Source organism: Saimiri boliviensis (assembly GCF_048565385.1).
Source record: "Saimiri boliviensis isolate mSaiBol1 chromosome 19 unlocalized genomic scaffold, mSaiBol1.pri SUPER_19_unloc_2, whole genome shotgun sequence".
Taxonomy (NCBI): Eukaryota; Metazoa; Chordata; class Mammalia; order Primates; family Cebidae; genus Saimiri; species Saimiri boliviensis.
In genome coordinates, this window is record NW_027412503.1 from 746,855 (window position 1) to 759,947 (window position 13,093).

Consider the following 13,093-nt stretch of genomic DNA (forward strand, 5'->3'; position numbering starts at 1 on the left):
AATCAAGAAGTCAGCATGCCTTCTTTCCTCCAGATGATTACATCAATTGTTCAGCCTGTTCAAGGTTTCAGAACTGGCCAGAGGCTGACATGTCTGCAATGATACAAGTAGAATTCAGAATGTGGGTAGAAACAAAGTTCACTAAGTGAAAGAAGTATGTCATCATCCAATGCAAGGAGGCCAAAAATCATTGTAAAACATCGCAGGAGCTAACAGGCAATATATCCAGTATAAACAACATTACTGGTGCTCACTTTGGCAGCACATATATTAAAATTGGAATGATTCAGAGAAGATTAGCATGGCCGCTGCTCAAGGAGGACTTAAAAATTCATGAAGCATTGCATATTTGTAGAAAAAATCAATATCGTGAAAATGGCCATACTACCCAAAGTAATTTATAGATTCAATGTTGTCCCCATTAAGCTACCAATGACCTTATTCACAGAACTGGAAAAACCCACCTTAAACTTCATATGGAAGCAAAAGAGAGTGTGGATATCCAAGACAATGCTAAGCACAAAGAACAAAGCCAGAGGCATCATGCTACCCGATTTCAAACTATAATACAAAGCTACAGTAATCAAAACAGCATGGTACTGGTACTAAAACAGAGAAATAGACCAATGGAACAGAACAGAGGTCCTGGTGGCAATGGCACTCATCTACAACCATCTCATCTTTGACAAACCTGAAAAAGACAAGCAATGGGAAAAGGATTTCTTGTTTAATAATTGTTGTTGGGAAAACAGGCTACCAGTGTCCAGAAAGCAGAAACTGGACCTCTTCCTTTCACCTTACAGTAGAATTAGCTCCAGATGGATTAAAGATCTAGACATAAGACCTAATGCCATAAAAAAATCTAGACAAAAAATAGGAAAAGCCATACAGGACATAGGTGTAGGCAAGTACTTCATGACTAAAACACCAAAAGCATTGGCAACAAAAAGGAAAATAAACAAATGGGACCTTATTAAACTCCAGAGCTTATGTACAGCGAAAGAAACCATCATTAGAGTGAGCCAGCAACCAGCAGAATGAGAAACAATTATTGCAATCTACCCATCTGACAAATGGCTGATATCCATAATCTACAAAGAAATAAAGCAGATTTACAAGGAAAAAAACAAGCAAACCCGTTCAAAAGTGGACAAAGGATATGAACAGACACTTTTGAAAAGAAGATATATATGAGGCCAATAAACATGTGAAAAAATACTCATCATCACTGGTTATTAGAGAAATCAAAACCACATTGAGGTATCACCTCATGCCAGTTAGAATGGTGACCATTAAAAAATCTGGAGACAGCAGATACCAGAGAGCATGTGGAGAAATAGGAACACTTTTACACTGTTGCTAGAAGTACAAACTAGTTGAACCATTGTGGAAGGCAGTGTGGCACTTGCTCAAGGGCCTGGAAATTGTAATTCCATTTGACCCAGCAATCCCATTACTGGGTATATACCCAAAGGATTATAAATCATTCTATTATAAAGAAACATGCACACGTATGTTCACAGTGGCACTGTTTACAATGGTAAAGAACTGAAAACAGCCCAAATTTCCAGAGATGATAAACTGGACAAGGAAAATGTGACACACATACACCACGGAATATTATGTAGCCACAAAAAAAGATGAGTTTGTGTCCTTTGTAGGGACATGAATCAATCTGGAAACCATCATTCTCAGCAAACTGACAGAAGAACAGAAAATCCAACACTGCATGTTCTCACTCATAGGCAGGTGATGAATAACGAGAACACATGGACACAGGGAGGGGAGCATCACACACTGGGGTCTTTTTGGGGGTGGCCAACAGGGGGACACCAGGGGTTGGGGAGGTCAGGGAGGGATTACCTGAAGAGAAATGCCAGATGTATGTGACGGGATGGAGGCAGGAAACCACATTGCCATGTGTGTACCTATGCAACAATTCTGCATGATCTGCATGTGTACCTTATAACCTGAAGTACAGCTTTTAAAAAAAGAATAAACTGATGTGATAGAGCTGAAAAGCACACTACATGAATTTTATAATGCAGCCACATGGTAATTTTGTGTGATTGCCTTATAAAAATTTTTGTAATGTGTGTGGGCACCCAAGGGTGCCCTGTAAGCAGGTATGGCCAGGCTGGGGTCCTGGGAGAGGCAAGCAGACTAAGGAGTGCTGAGGTCAGACCAGCACCATCTCATGTGCAAGACCACCTAGTAGAATAGATCAAGCAAATGTAAGAGTCTCAGAGCTTGAAAACTGGCTTTCTGAAAGAAAAGAGGCAAGAATGGGGGAAAAGAATGAAAAGGAATGAACAAAACCTTTGAGAAATAAAGGATTATGTAAAAAGGTGAAATATATGCCTTATTAATGTACCTGAAAGAGATGACAAAAATGTAACCAAATTGGAAAACATATTTCAGAATATCATTCATCAGAATTTCCCCAACTTAGCCAGACAGAACAACATTGAATTCAGGAAATCCAGAGAACCTCATATATGCCACAAGAAGAACACCTCTAAGACACATAATCATCAGGTTCTCCGAGGTCAAAATGAAATAAAAATTGTCAAAGGCAGCTAGGGAGAAAGACAAAGTCACCTACAAAAGGAATCCCTTCAGACAAACAGTGAACCACTCAGCTGAAATCCCACAAGCCATCAGAGATATTCAACTACTTAAAGAAAAAAAATTCAACCTGGAACTTCAAGTCCAGCAAAACTAAGTGTCATAAGTGAAGGAGAAATAAGATCATTTTCAGGCAAGCAAATGCTGAGGGAATTCATTACCAGCAGATCTACCTTACAAGAGCTCCTGAAAGTAGAATTTAATATGGAAAGAAAAGATCATCACCAGCCACTACAAAAATGCACTGAATTACACAGACCAGTGATGCTAAAAAACCAACCACGTATGCAAGTCTGTGAAGTTATCAATTAGGAGCGTGATGACAGGATCAAATCCTTACATATCATTGCTAACTTTAAATGTAAATGGGCTAAATGCTCCAATTGAAAGATATAGGGCAGCAAGATAGATAAAGAGTCAAGACTCATTTGAGTATGCTGTCTTTAAGAGACCCATCTCACATGAACTCCCACACATAGGCTCAAAATGAATGGAGAAAAATCCTTCAAGTAAATGGGAAACAGAAAAAAGCAGGTGTTGCAATCCTGGTTTCTGACAAAACAGGCTATACGAATATAGATAAAAAGAGAAGGACATGGGCCCGGCGCGGTGGCTCAAGCCTGTAATTCCAGCACTTCGGGAGGCCGAGGCGGGCGGATCATGAGGTCAAGAGTACAAGCCAATCCTGGCCAACATGGTGAAACCCCCTCTCTACTAAAAATAAAAAAATAAAAAAATAAAAATTAACTGAGCGTGGTGACATGAGCCTGTAGTCCCAGCTACCTAGGAGGCTGAGGCAGGAGAATTGCTTGAACCCAGGACACAGAGGTTGCAGTGAGTTGAGATTGCACCACTGCACTCCAGTCTGGTGCCTGGCAACAGAGCGAGACTCTACCTCAGAAGAAAAAAAAAAAAAAGAGAAGGACATTACCAATGTGGCCCTGACCTTTAATAAATGTCATTATTGCTTGATACCAACCTGGGCTATCCTTATTGTTCAAACCAATAGGATAGATGATTTGCTGAGGTTTGGGAGCTTCTGCCCTCTGGAGCGTCCCAGATCTCCCAAAATTTGGTTCAGAGCTAAGGCTGATTTTGCTTTACAGCTCCTTTTATGAAGTTTTTCTCATTTCTGGTAAGGAAGACAAGTTGTTCTGCTTCCATGATGGTGGAGAGCAGGCACTTCGTTTCTTGAGTTTCAGCTTGCTTCTGGCAGGGAATGTGGGTGTGAATTTTTTCCTACTTCTAAGATGGTAGAGAACAGTCATCAGCCTGAGCCTTATTTCCAAGTAAGTGGCTAAATTAGAGATTTGTCTTAAAATTTTTCCTTAATGACTAAAAGTTAAGATTACCAACCACTTAGTTTTAATTTCTCCTTAACATTATGATACTCAGTAATCATATTTATTGTACTTTTTTTTATTTTCTTAACTTTTTTATTTATTTATGTTTGGGATTTTGTTGTTATTTCACTTTTCTTTCATCAATTATGACTATATCTTTCTGACTTGGTCAAATCCAAGGGAATATTCAAATTTTAGGAAGCAAGTCATCTGAATTGGCTAAAACTCTTGTAGCTGCCAAGTACGTATTTTCTAATTCGCAGAAATTTCTTCTTTTTTTTAACCTAGTTAAAAAAATTTTCTGTCACATTAGGCCATCTTTTACCAGCCAAGGCCAGACTGAAGGAGCACTGGTGACCTTCCAATCCTAAGATTCTGCCCTGTTCCCTACAGCAACCTGAGTTTGGTTCCTAAGTCTAGTTCTTTCTGGTTTGGTATTTGTTACTTTTAAAATATCAGCAGTTTTTCCCAGCTATGATGTCGTAGTAAGAGATTCAAAAGGATTTCCTTTAAGAGCTTCATAATTAAAAGCAGATTGGGGACAAGAGATCCAAGATGGCTGATCACTAGCAGCTCGGGATTGTAGCTCCCAGTGAAAGCGCAAAGAACGAGAGGACACCACACCGTCACATGAATTCTTGTTGCTCACGCACCAGGAGATTCCCAGTGGAGGAGCCCCACGGGTCGCTATCGCGACTCTTGTGACCGGCGAGGCGGTTTTGCCGGTGCCTCAGAGCGTCGGTTCTTGGTGCAGAGTCAGAAAAGCACCATCAATCTTAACACTGCTGATTTAGTCAGCACAGTGGGTTGCTCAGATTTTGGCATTGAGAATCAGTAAGTTGGACATCCACTCAGAAACCCAATTACAAAGAAGGTAAATACAAAGACCACAGATGGATAAATTTATATCGAAGGGAAGAAAACAGCCAAAAAAGGCTGAGAATACCCAAGATCAGAACGCCTCTCCCTCAGCAGGGGATCACAGTTCCTCATCAGCAACGGAACAAGGCTTGATGGAGAACGAGTGTGTTCCAATTACAGAAGCAGGCTTCAAAATGTGGATAATGAGAAACTTCTGTGAATTAAAAGAACTTGTTCTAACTCAATCTAAAGAAACAAAGAACTTTAAAAAAAGGTTTGACGAAATCTTAACAAGAATATACAATTTAGAGAGGAATATAAGTGAATTGATGGAGCTGAAAAACACAATATGAGAACTACGTGAAGTATGCACAAGTTTTAACAGCCGAATTGATCAAGCAGAAGAAAGGATATCAGAGGTTGAAGACCAACTCAATGAAATAAAACAAGAAGACAAGATTAGAGTAAAAAGGATAAAGTCGAACGAGCAAAGTCTTCAAGAATTATGAGACTATGTGAAAAGACCTAATCTACGCTTGATACGTGTACCTGAATGTGACGAAGAGAATGAATCCAAGCTGGAAAATATGCTTCAGGATATTATTCAGGAAAATTTTTCCAACCTAGTAAGGCAGGATAATCTTCAACTCCAGGTAATACAGAGCACACCACAAAGATATTCCTCGAGAAGAGCAACTCCAAGGCACATAGTCATCAGATTCACCAGGGTTGAAATGAAGGAGAAAATACTAAGGGCAGCCAGAGAGAAAGGTCAGGTTACCCACAAAGGGAAGCCTATCAGACTTACAGCAGATCTCTCAGCAGAAACCCTATAAGCCGGAAGAGAGTGGGGACCAATATTCAACATCCTTAAAGAAAAGAACTTTCAACCAAGAATTTCACATCCAGCCAACCTAAGCTTCATAAGTGAAGGAAAAATAAAGTTTTTTTCTGAATAAACAAGGCACTCAGAGATTTCATCACCACTAGACCTGCTTTACAAGAGCTTCTGAAAGAACCACTACACATAGAAAGGAACAAACAGTATCAGCCTTTCTAAAAAATACTAAAAAGAGCATCAATAAAATGAAGAATTTACATCAACTAATGGGCAAAATAGCCAGCTAATATTAAATGACAGTATTAAACTCACATATGTCATTATTAATTCTAAATTTAAATCGACTAAATCCCCCAATCCAAAGACAGACAGCCAATTTGAATAGAAAACTAAAACCCATCAGTATGCTGCATCCAGACCCATCTCACATTCAAGGATACACAAAGACTCAAAACAAGGGATGGAGAAAGATTTACCAACCAAACAGAGAGCAAAAATAAATAAATAAAAAGCAGAAGTTAAAATTTTTGCCTCTGACAAAATAGTCGTTAAAGCAACAAAGATCAAAAGAAGCAAAGAAGGGCATTATACAATGATAAAAGGATCAATGCAACAACAAGAAGAGCTAAAGATCCTAAATATATACGCACCCAATACAGGAATACCCAGACATACAAGACTAATAAAGAGACTTAGACTCCCACACAATAATAGTGGGAGACTTCAACATTATTGTTAGACACATCAATGAGACAGAAAATTAACAACGATATCCAGGACTTGAACTCAGATCTGGAACACGTAAGCATAATTAACATTTATAGAACTCTTCACTTTAAATACACAAAATATACACTCTTGTCAGTACCACATCATATCAACTTACAAGTTTAAACGAAATGTTGGTTGGCTCCTTGTTTGTTATTCTGTTCCCTCATTTTCTTTTATGTCTCCATTATAGGACAATTGTAGGCATACCCATATTTAGATTGCATTCTAGCCTGGGCAATAAAGCAATACCCCCATCCTCTCTCCCTCTTCCTCTTTCTCTTTCTTCCTCTTCTTTATGCTTTTTCTTAAAAAAAAAAAAAAATTACACAAAGTAGCTGGGCGTGGTGCCTCAAGCCTTTAACCCCAGCACTTTGGGAGGCCGAGGCGGGTGGATCACGAGAAAAAAAAAAAAAAAAAAAAGCAGATTTCTTATTCTTATTATTATTATGCTTTAAATTCTGTGGTACATGTGCATGTTTGTTACATAGGTATACACATACCGTGGGGGCTTCTTGCACCCATCAACCCATGATCTACCTTAGGTATTTCTCCTAATGCTATTCCTCCACTAGGCCCAACCGCAACAGGCCCCGGTGTGTGATATTTTCCTCCCTGTGTCTATGTACTCTCACTGTTCAACTCCCACTTATGAGTGAGAACATGTGGTGTTTTGTTTTCTGTTCTTGTGTCAGTTTGCTGAGAATGATGGTTTCTAGCTTCATCCATGTCCCTGAGAAGGACATAAACTCATCCTTTTTCATGACTCTATAATATTTCATGGTGTATATGTGCCACATTTTCTTTATCCAGTTTATTATTGATGGACATTTGGGTTGGTTCCAAGTTTTTGCTGTTGTGAACAGTGCCACAGTAAACATACATGTGCATATGTCTTTGTGGTAGAATGATTTATAATCCTGTGGTTATATACCCAGTAATGGGATTGCTGGGTCCAATGGCATTTCTATTTCTAGATTGTTGAGGAATCACCACACTGTCTTCCACAATGGTTGAACTAATTTACACTCCCACCAACAGTGTAAAAGAGTTCCTATATCTCTACATCCTCTCCAGCATCTGTTGTTTTCTGACGTTTTAAATGATTGTTTTTCTGAAATGACAAGTGATGATGAACTTTTCATTATATGTTTGTTGGCTTCATAAATGTCTTCTTTAGAGGAGTGTCTGTTTATATTCTTTGCCTACTTTTTGATGGAGTTGGTTTTTTTCTGGTAAACTTAAGTTCTTTATAGATTCTGCATATTAGTCCTTTGTCAGATGGATAGATTGCAAAAATTTTCTCCCACTCTGTGGGTTGCCCATTCACTTCGATGATAGTTGTGTTTTGTTTCATTTTAGTTTTCTGTGAAGAAGCTTTTTAGTTTATTTAGATCTCAATTGTCAATTTCGACATTTGTTGCCATTGCTTTTGGTGTTTTAGTCATGAAGTCTTTGCCTGAGCCTATGTTCTGAATGGTATTGCCTAGGTTTTTTTCTAGGGTTTTTATCATTTTAGGTCTTCACTTTTAGTCTTTTATCCATCTTGTGTTAATTTTTGTATAAGGTGTAATTAAGGGGTCCAGTTTCAGTTTTCTTCATATGGCTACCCAGTTTTCCCAACACCTTTTATTAAATAGGTAATCCATTCCCGATTGTTTTTTTGGTCTGGTTTGTCAAAGTTCAGATGATTGTAGATGTGTGGCATTATTTTTGAGGGCTCTGTCCCATTCGATTGCTCTATATATCTGTGTTGGTTCCAGTACCATGCTGTTTTGGTTACTGTAGTTTGGTAGTATAGTTTGAAGTCAGGTAGCATGATGTCTCCAGTGATGTCCTGTTTGCTTTGCTATGCGGGCTCTTTTTTCATCCCATATGAAATTAAAGGCAGTTTTTGGCAATTCTGTAAAGAAAGTCACTGGTAGCTTGATGGGAATAGCATTGAATCTATGAATTAGTTTGAACCATGGGGCTATTTTTATAATGCTGATTTTTTTGTATCCATGAGCATGGATTTTTAAAATGTGTTTGTGACCTCTCTTATTTCTTTGAGCAATGGTTTGTAGTTCTCCTTTAAGAAGAACTTTGAGTACGGACCCAGGAAGGACAAGGCAGCGGTCTTGGTTCTCCGTGAGTCCATGCTTAACGTTGAACTTATATCCCTTTAAATACCAGCTGTTTCTCCAATTTAAGTTTATAGTAGTTGTAACTGATGGGTTGCCATAGGTTGTAGCTTGACTTATACCATGGAATTCATTCAAATTGCATATATAAACAGTTTCAGTATTGGCTGATTTAGAATGACAGTCTGACAAAATGTTTTCTTGGTATTCAATTAAGTTTTCTTCTACTTGCGTAGGAGTTTTAAAAACAAGTAAGTCTTTTCATTAAAATTCCAGGAAATCTTACACAGTCCTTAAACTATTTGGGATTATTTGACAAACGATGTGATTCTAAAGTTTCCAGAAATCAGTATTCAAGAGCTCTTTTTCATGGTCTTTCCATTATTTCAGGAACCTTCTAAAAGACACCATATTCTAGGACATTTTGTGCTTGTGAAGTTTTCAGAAACTGCATCAGTATTAAGCAGTTAAATGTGGAAATGATGTTAAATAGTTATAGTTACATGATTGACAAGAAAATTTGTTCATTTCTGTGGTCTACAGTTTGTCATGGAAACAATATAATTGATAGCATATATTTTGACCTATTACAATTTTAGGAATTTCATACAATTTTCAAACGTATATGAACATTGATTACAATATAATCTGAAAAAGGTAAAATATTTCTTATTTTGACAGTGCTCCTTATGTAAAAATATGTCAAGTAATTCCATATATTTCTCTTTTCGATTTTTCAGTGCCCTCTTTTGCATTCCAAATTAAGAAGTCAAAAAGACTTAATTTTGAAGATAAAATTGGATTTGGGGAAGTGTATCAAATATGTTAATATTGATATAAATATACTAAAGGCCTAAAACACTTGATATAAAATGGAATGCCAGGTCACAGTAAGTCATTCATTTAACCAAAATGGTAACTCAAAAAATGTTTAAAGGCAAAAGCTTTTACTCATTGATAGAAGACTCAGTTTTTCAAGCAATATGTGTCTTTCCCTTCTTTTTCCTGTAATTTGTTTGAGGAGAGGCAGAAATCTTTTTTATTCTTTAATATTATGTTAAAATCATATTCAAGAAAGAAAGCCAAATTTCTCTCTTGCATTAGTGTACTGTTAATGTCAACTCAAATTTTTAATAAAACCTTAAAGATGAATTCATCCAGTCTTCATCAGTTTGACTATAAGTTGAAATTCTTATAAGCTTTTGATAACCTTTTACAAATTTGTATTAAACAAAATTAGTGCTCTAAGAAAACCCTGTTGTGTTTTTATTCCAATGTTCAATTTATGGAAAAACTGAACAATACTCCTTTAAATTTAGCCAGTGTGTTCACACGGTTTTTCTTTTACAAGATGACTAGTTCACAAACCTTCCACAACTTGCTCAAACCTTTAGCTTCATTCTATTTAAGTCAAACACTTTTTATCCTTCTGTACTAAGCAAAATTTACATTCTAATGTCTTATAATGTTTTACTGAAAGCACATTTCATTTTTTCCACAAAGCTTCCATGTAAAACTTTTTCATTCGTTTCTTTTTTTTTTTTTTTTTTTAGAATAAAGAAGAGGAAGAAAGAGAAAGAGGAAGAGGGAGAGAGGATGGGGGTATTGCTTTATTGCCCAGGCTAGAATGCAGTCTAAATATGGGTATGCCTATAATTGTCCTTAATAATGGAGACATGAAAGAAAATGAGGGAAGAGAATAACAAACAAGGAGCCAACCAAGATTTCATTTAAACTTCTAAATTGATATGATGTGGTACTGATAAGAGTGTATATTTTGTATATTTAAAGTGGAGAGTTCTATAAATGTTAATTACATTTACTTGTTCCAGATCTAAGTTCAAGACCTGAATATCGTTGTTAATTTTCTATCTCATTGATCTGTCTAATATTAATGTTGAAGTCTCCCACTATTATTATGTGGGAGTCTAAGTCTCTTTATAAGTCCTGTATGTCTAGGTATTCCTGTATTGGGTGCGTATATATTTAGGATCTTTAGCTCTTCTTGTTGTTGCATTGATCCTTTTATCATTATATAATGTCCTTCTTTGCTTCTTTTGATCTTTGTTGCTTAATTGTAACTTCTGCTTTTTATTTATTTATTTTAGCTCTCTGTTTGGTTGGTAAATCTTTCTCCATCCCTTGTTTAGAGTCTTTGTGTATCCTTGAATGTGAGATGGATCTGGATGCAGCATACTGATGGGTTTTAGTTTTTTATTCAAATTGCCTGTCTTTGGATTGGGGGATTTAGTCAATTTAAATTTGGAATTAATAATAATATATGTGAGTTTAATACTGTCATTAGCTGGCTATTTTGTCCATTAGTTGATGTAAATTCTTCATTATATTGATGCTCTTTTTGATAATTTTTTTAGAAAGGCTGATACTGTTTGTTCCTTTCATATGTGTAGTGGTTCTTTCAGAAGCTCTTGCAAAGCAGGCCTGGTGGTGATGAAATCTCTGAGTGCTTGCTTATTCACAAAAAACTTTATTTTTCCTTCACATGTGAAGCTTAGCTTGGCTGGATGTGAAATTCTGGGTTGAAAGTTCTTTTCTTTAAGGATGTTGAATATTGGCCCCCACTCTCTTCTGGCTTGTAGGGTTTCTGCTGAGAGATCTGCTTTAAGTCTGATAGGCTTCCCTTTGTGGGTAACCTGACCTTTCTCTCTGGCTGCCCTTAGTATTTTCTCCTTCATTTCAACCCTGGTGAATCTGACGATTATGTGCCTTGGAGTTGCTCTTCTTGAGGAATATCTCTGTGGTGTTCTCTGTATTACCTGGAGTTGAATATTATCCTGCCTTACTAGGCTGGGAAAATTTTCCTGAATAATGTCCTGAAGCGTATTTTCCAGCTTGGGTTCATTCTCTTCGTCACATTCAGGTACACCTATCAAGCGTAGATTAGGTCTTTTCACATAGTCCCATATTTCTTGGAGACTTTGCTCGTTCCTTTTTATCCTTTTTTCTCTCGTCTTGTCTTCTTGTTTTATTTCATTGAGTTGATCTTCGACCTCTGATATCCTTTCTTCTGCTTGATCAATTCGGCTGTTAAAACTTGTGCATACTTCACGTAGTTCTCGTATTGTGATTTTCAGCTCCATCAATTCACTTATTTTCCTCTCTAAATTTTGTATTCTTGTTGACATTTCGTCAAACCTTTTTTCAAAATTCTTAGTTTCTTTAGATTGTGTTATAACAAGTTCTTTTAATTCACAGAAGTTTCTTATTATCCACGTTTTGAAGCCTGCTTCTGTAATTGGAACACACTCGTTCTCCATCAAGCCTTGTTTCGTTGCTGATGAGGAACTGTGATCCACTGCTGAGGGAGAGGCGTTCTGATCTTGGGTATTCTCAGCCTTTTTTGGCTGTTTTCTTCCCTTCGATATAAATTTATCCATCTGTGGTCTTTGTATTTACCGTCTTTGTAATTGGGTTTCTGAGTGGATGTCCAACTTACTGATTCTCAATGCCAAAATCTGAGCAACCCACTGTGCTGACTAAATCAGCAGTGTTAAGATTGATGGTGCTTTTCTGACTCTGCACCAAGAACCGACGCTCTGAGGCACCGGCAAAACCGCCTCGCCGGTCACAAGAGTCGCGCTGGCGACCCGTGGGGCTCCTCCGCTGGGAATCTCCTGGTGCGTGAGCAACAAGAATTCATGTGAAGGTGTGGCGTCCTCTCCTTCTTTGCGCTTTCAGTGGGAGCTACAATCCCGAGCTGCTAGTGATCAGCCATCTTGGATCTCTGTCCCATTAGTTTCAATTACATGTTACTATGTTAGCTCTTAGCAATTTTTTTTTTTTTTTTTTTTTTTTTTTTGGTGAAACACCTGGCAGGTAAGTGATTTTAATTTTGTACTAAGTATGAAGCCTAGGACACCAGACACAAGTGCATGTAAAGTCTGACTTTTTAAAGCATAGCCAGGGAGCACGGCTAACTCCACATGTTCCCAGACCTTACCTAGAATCTAGTGACTCCAAAGCAGGTAAGTTGAGCAAATTTTAAAAGTCAAAAAAAGCAGTGTATTACTTTAAAGCATTTTACAAACCTAATATCTGACCTGCCTAATTTAGAGCTAATGTCTTTATTTTACCAATAAACTTTAAACCTGTCTTTATTTCTCAAATATTACTAAAGTCATGCGAAGTAAAAGGTACTAGAGTTCTTATTCTTCTGAAAGAATTAATTTGATTTAAACATTTATTATTTTAAAGCCAATTAAAGTCCTTTTTTATTTATAAACATCACCCACAACACAGGAAAATACACAGAATAGATCCAGTAGTCGTAAGATTTTTCATTTGCCAGTTTTTGGTTTTCTTTTTTCCTTTTTTTTTTTTTTACATTGAACTGATGATATTCATATACATAGATTGCCATCAAATGTTTCAATTTAACAGGAGATTATAGAACACACTTTAACAGTATTCTAATTTGAAGAAAATATATATTTAGGTAAGGATTCATAGCATTTATCTTTTATATCACTTTTAATTTAGCATTTGTGTACTGTAACATTTCTATATAT

The 13,093-nt window shown here is 37.0% G+C and overlaps 1 non-coding gene across 1 annotated transcript; it reads left to right on the plus strand.

Annotated features, from left to right (window-relative positions):
* The first annotated feature begins 246 nt into the window (after positions 1 to 246).
* On the plus strand, positions 247 to 353 carry LOC141583290 (U6 spliceosomal RNA). Its single transcript, XR_012515969.1, has one exon. It is a non-coding gene; the product is annotated as a U6 spliceosomal RNA (small nuclear RNA).
* The last annotated feature ends 12,740 nt before the right edge of the window (positions 354 to 13,093 follow it).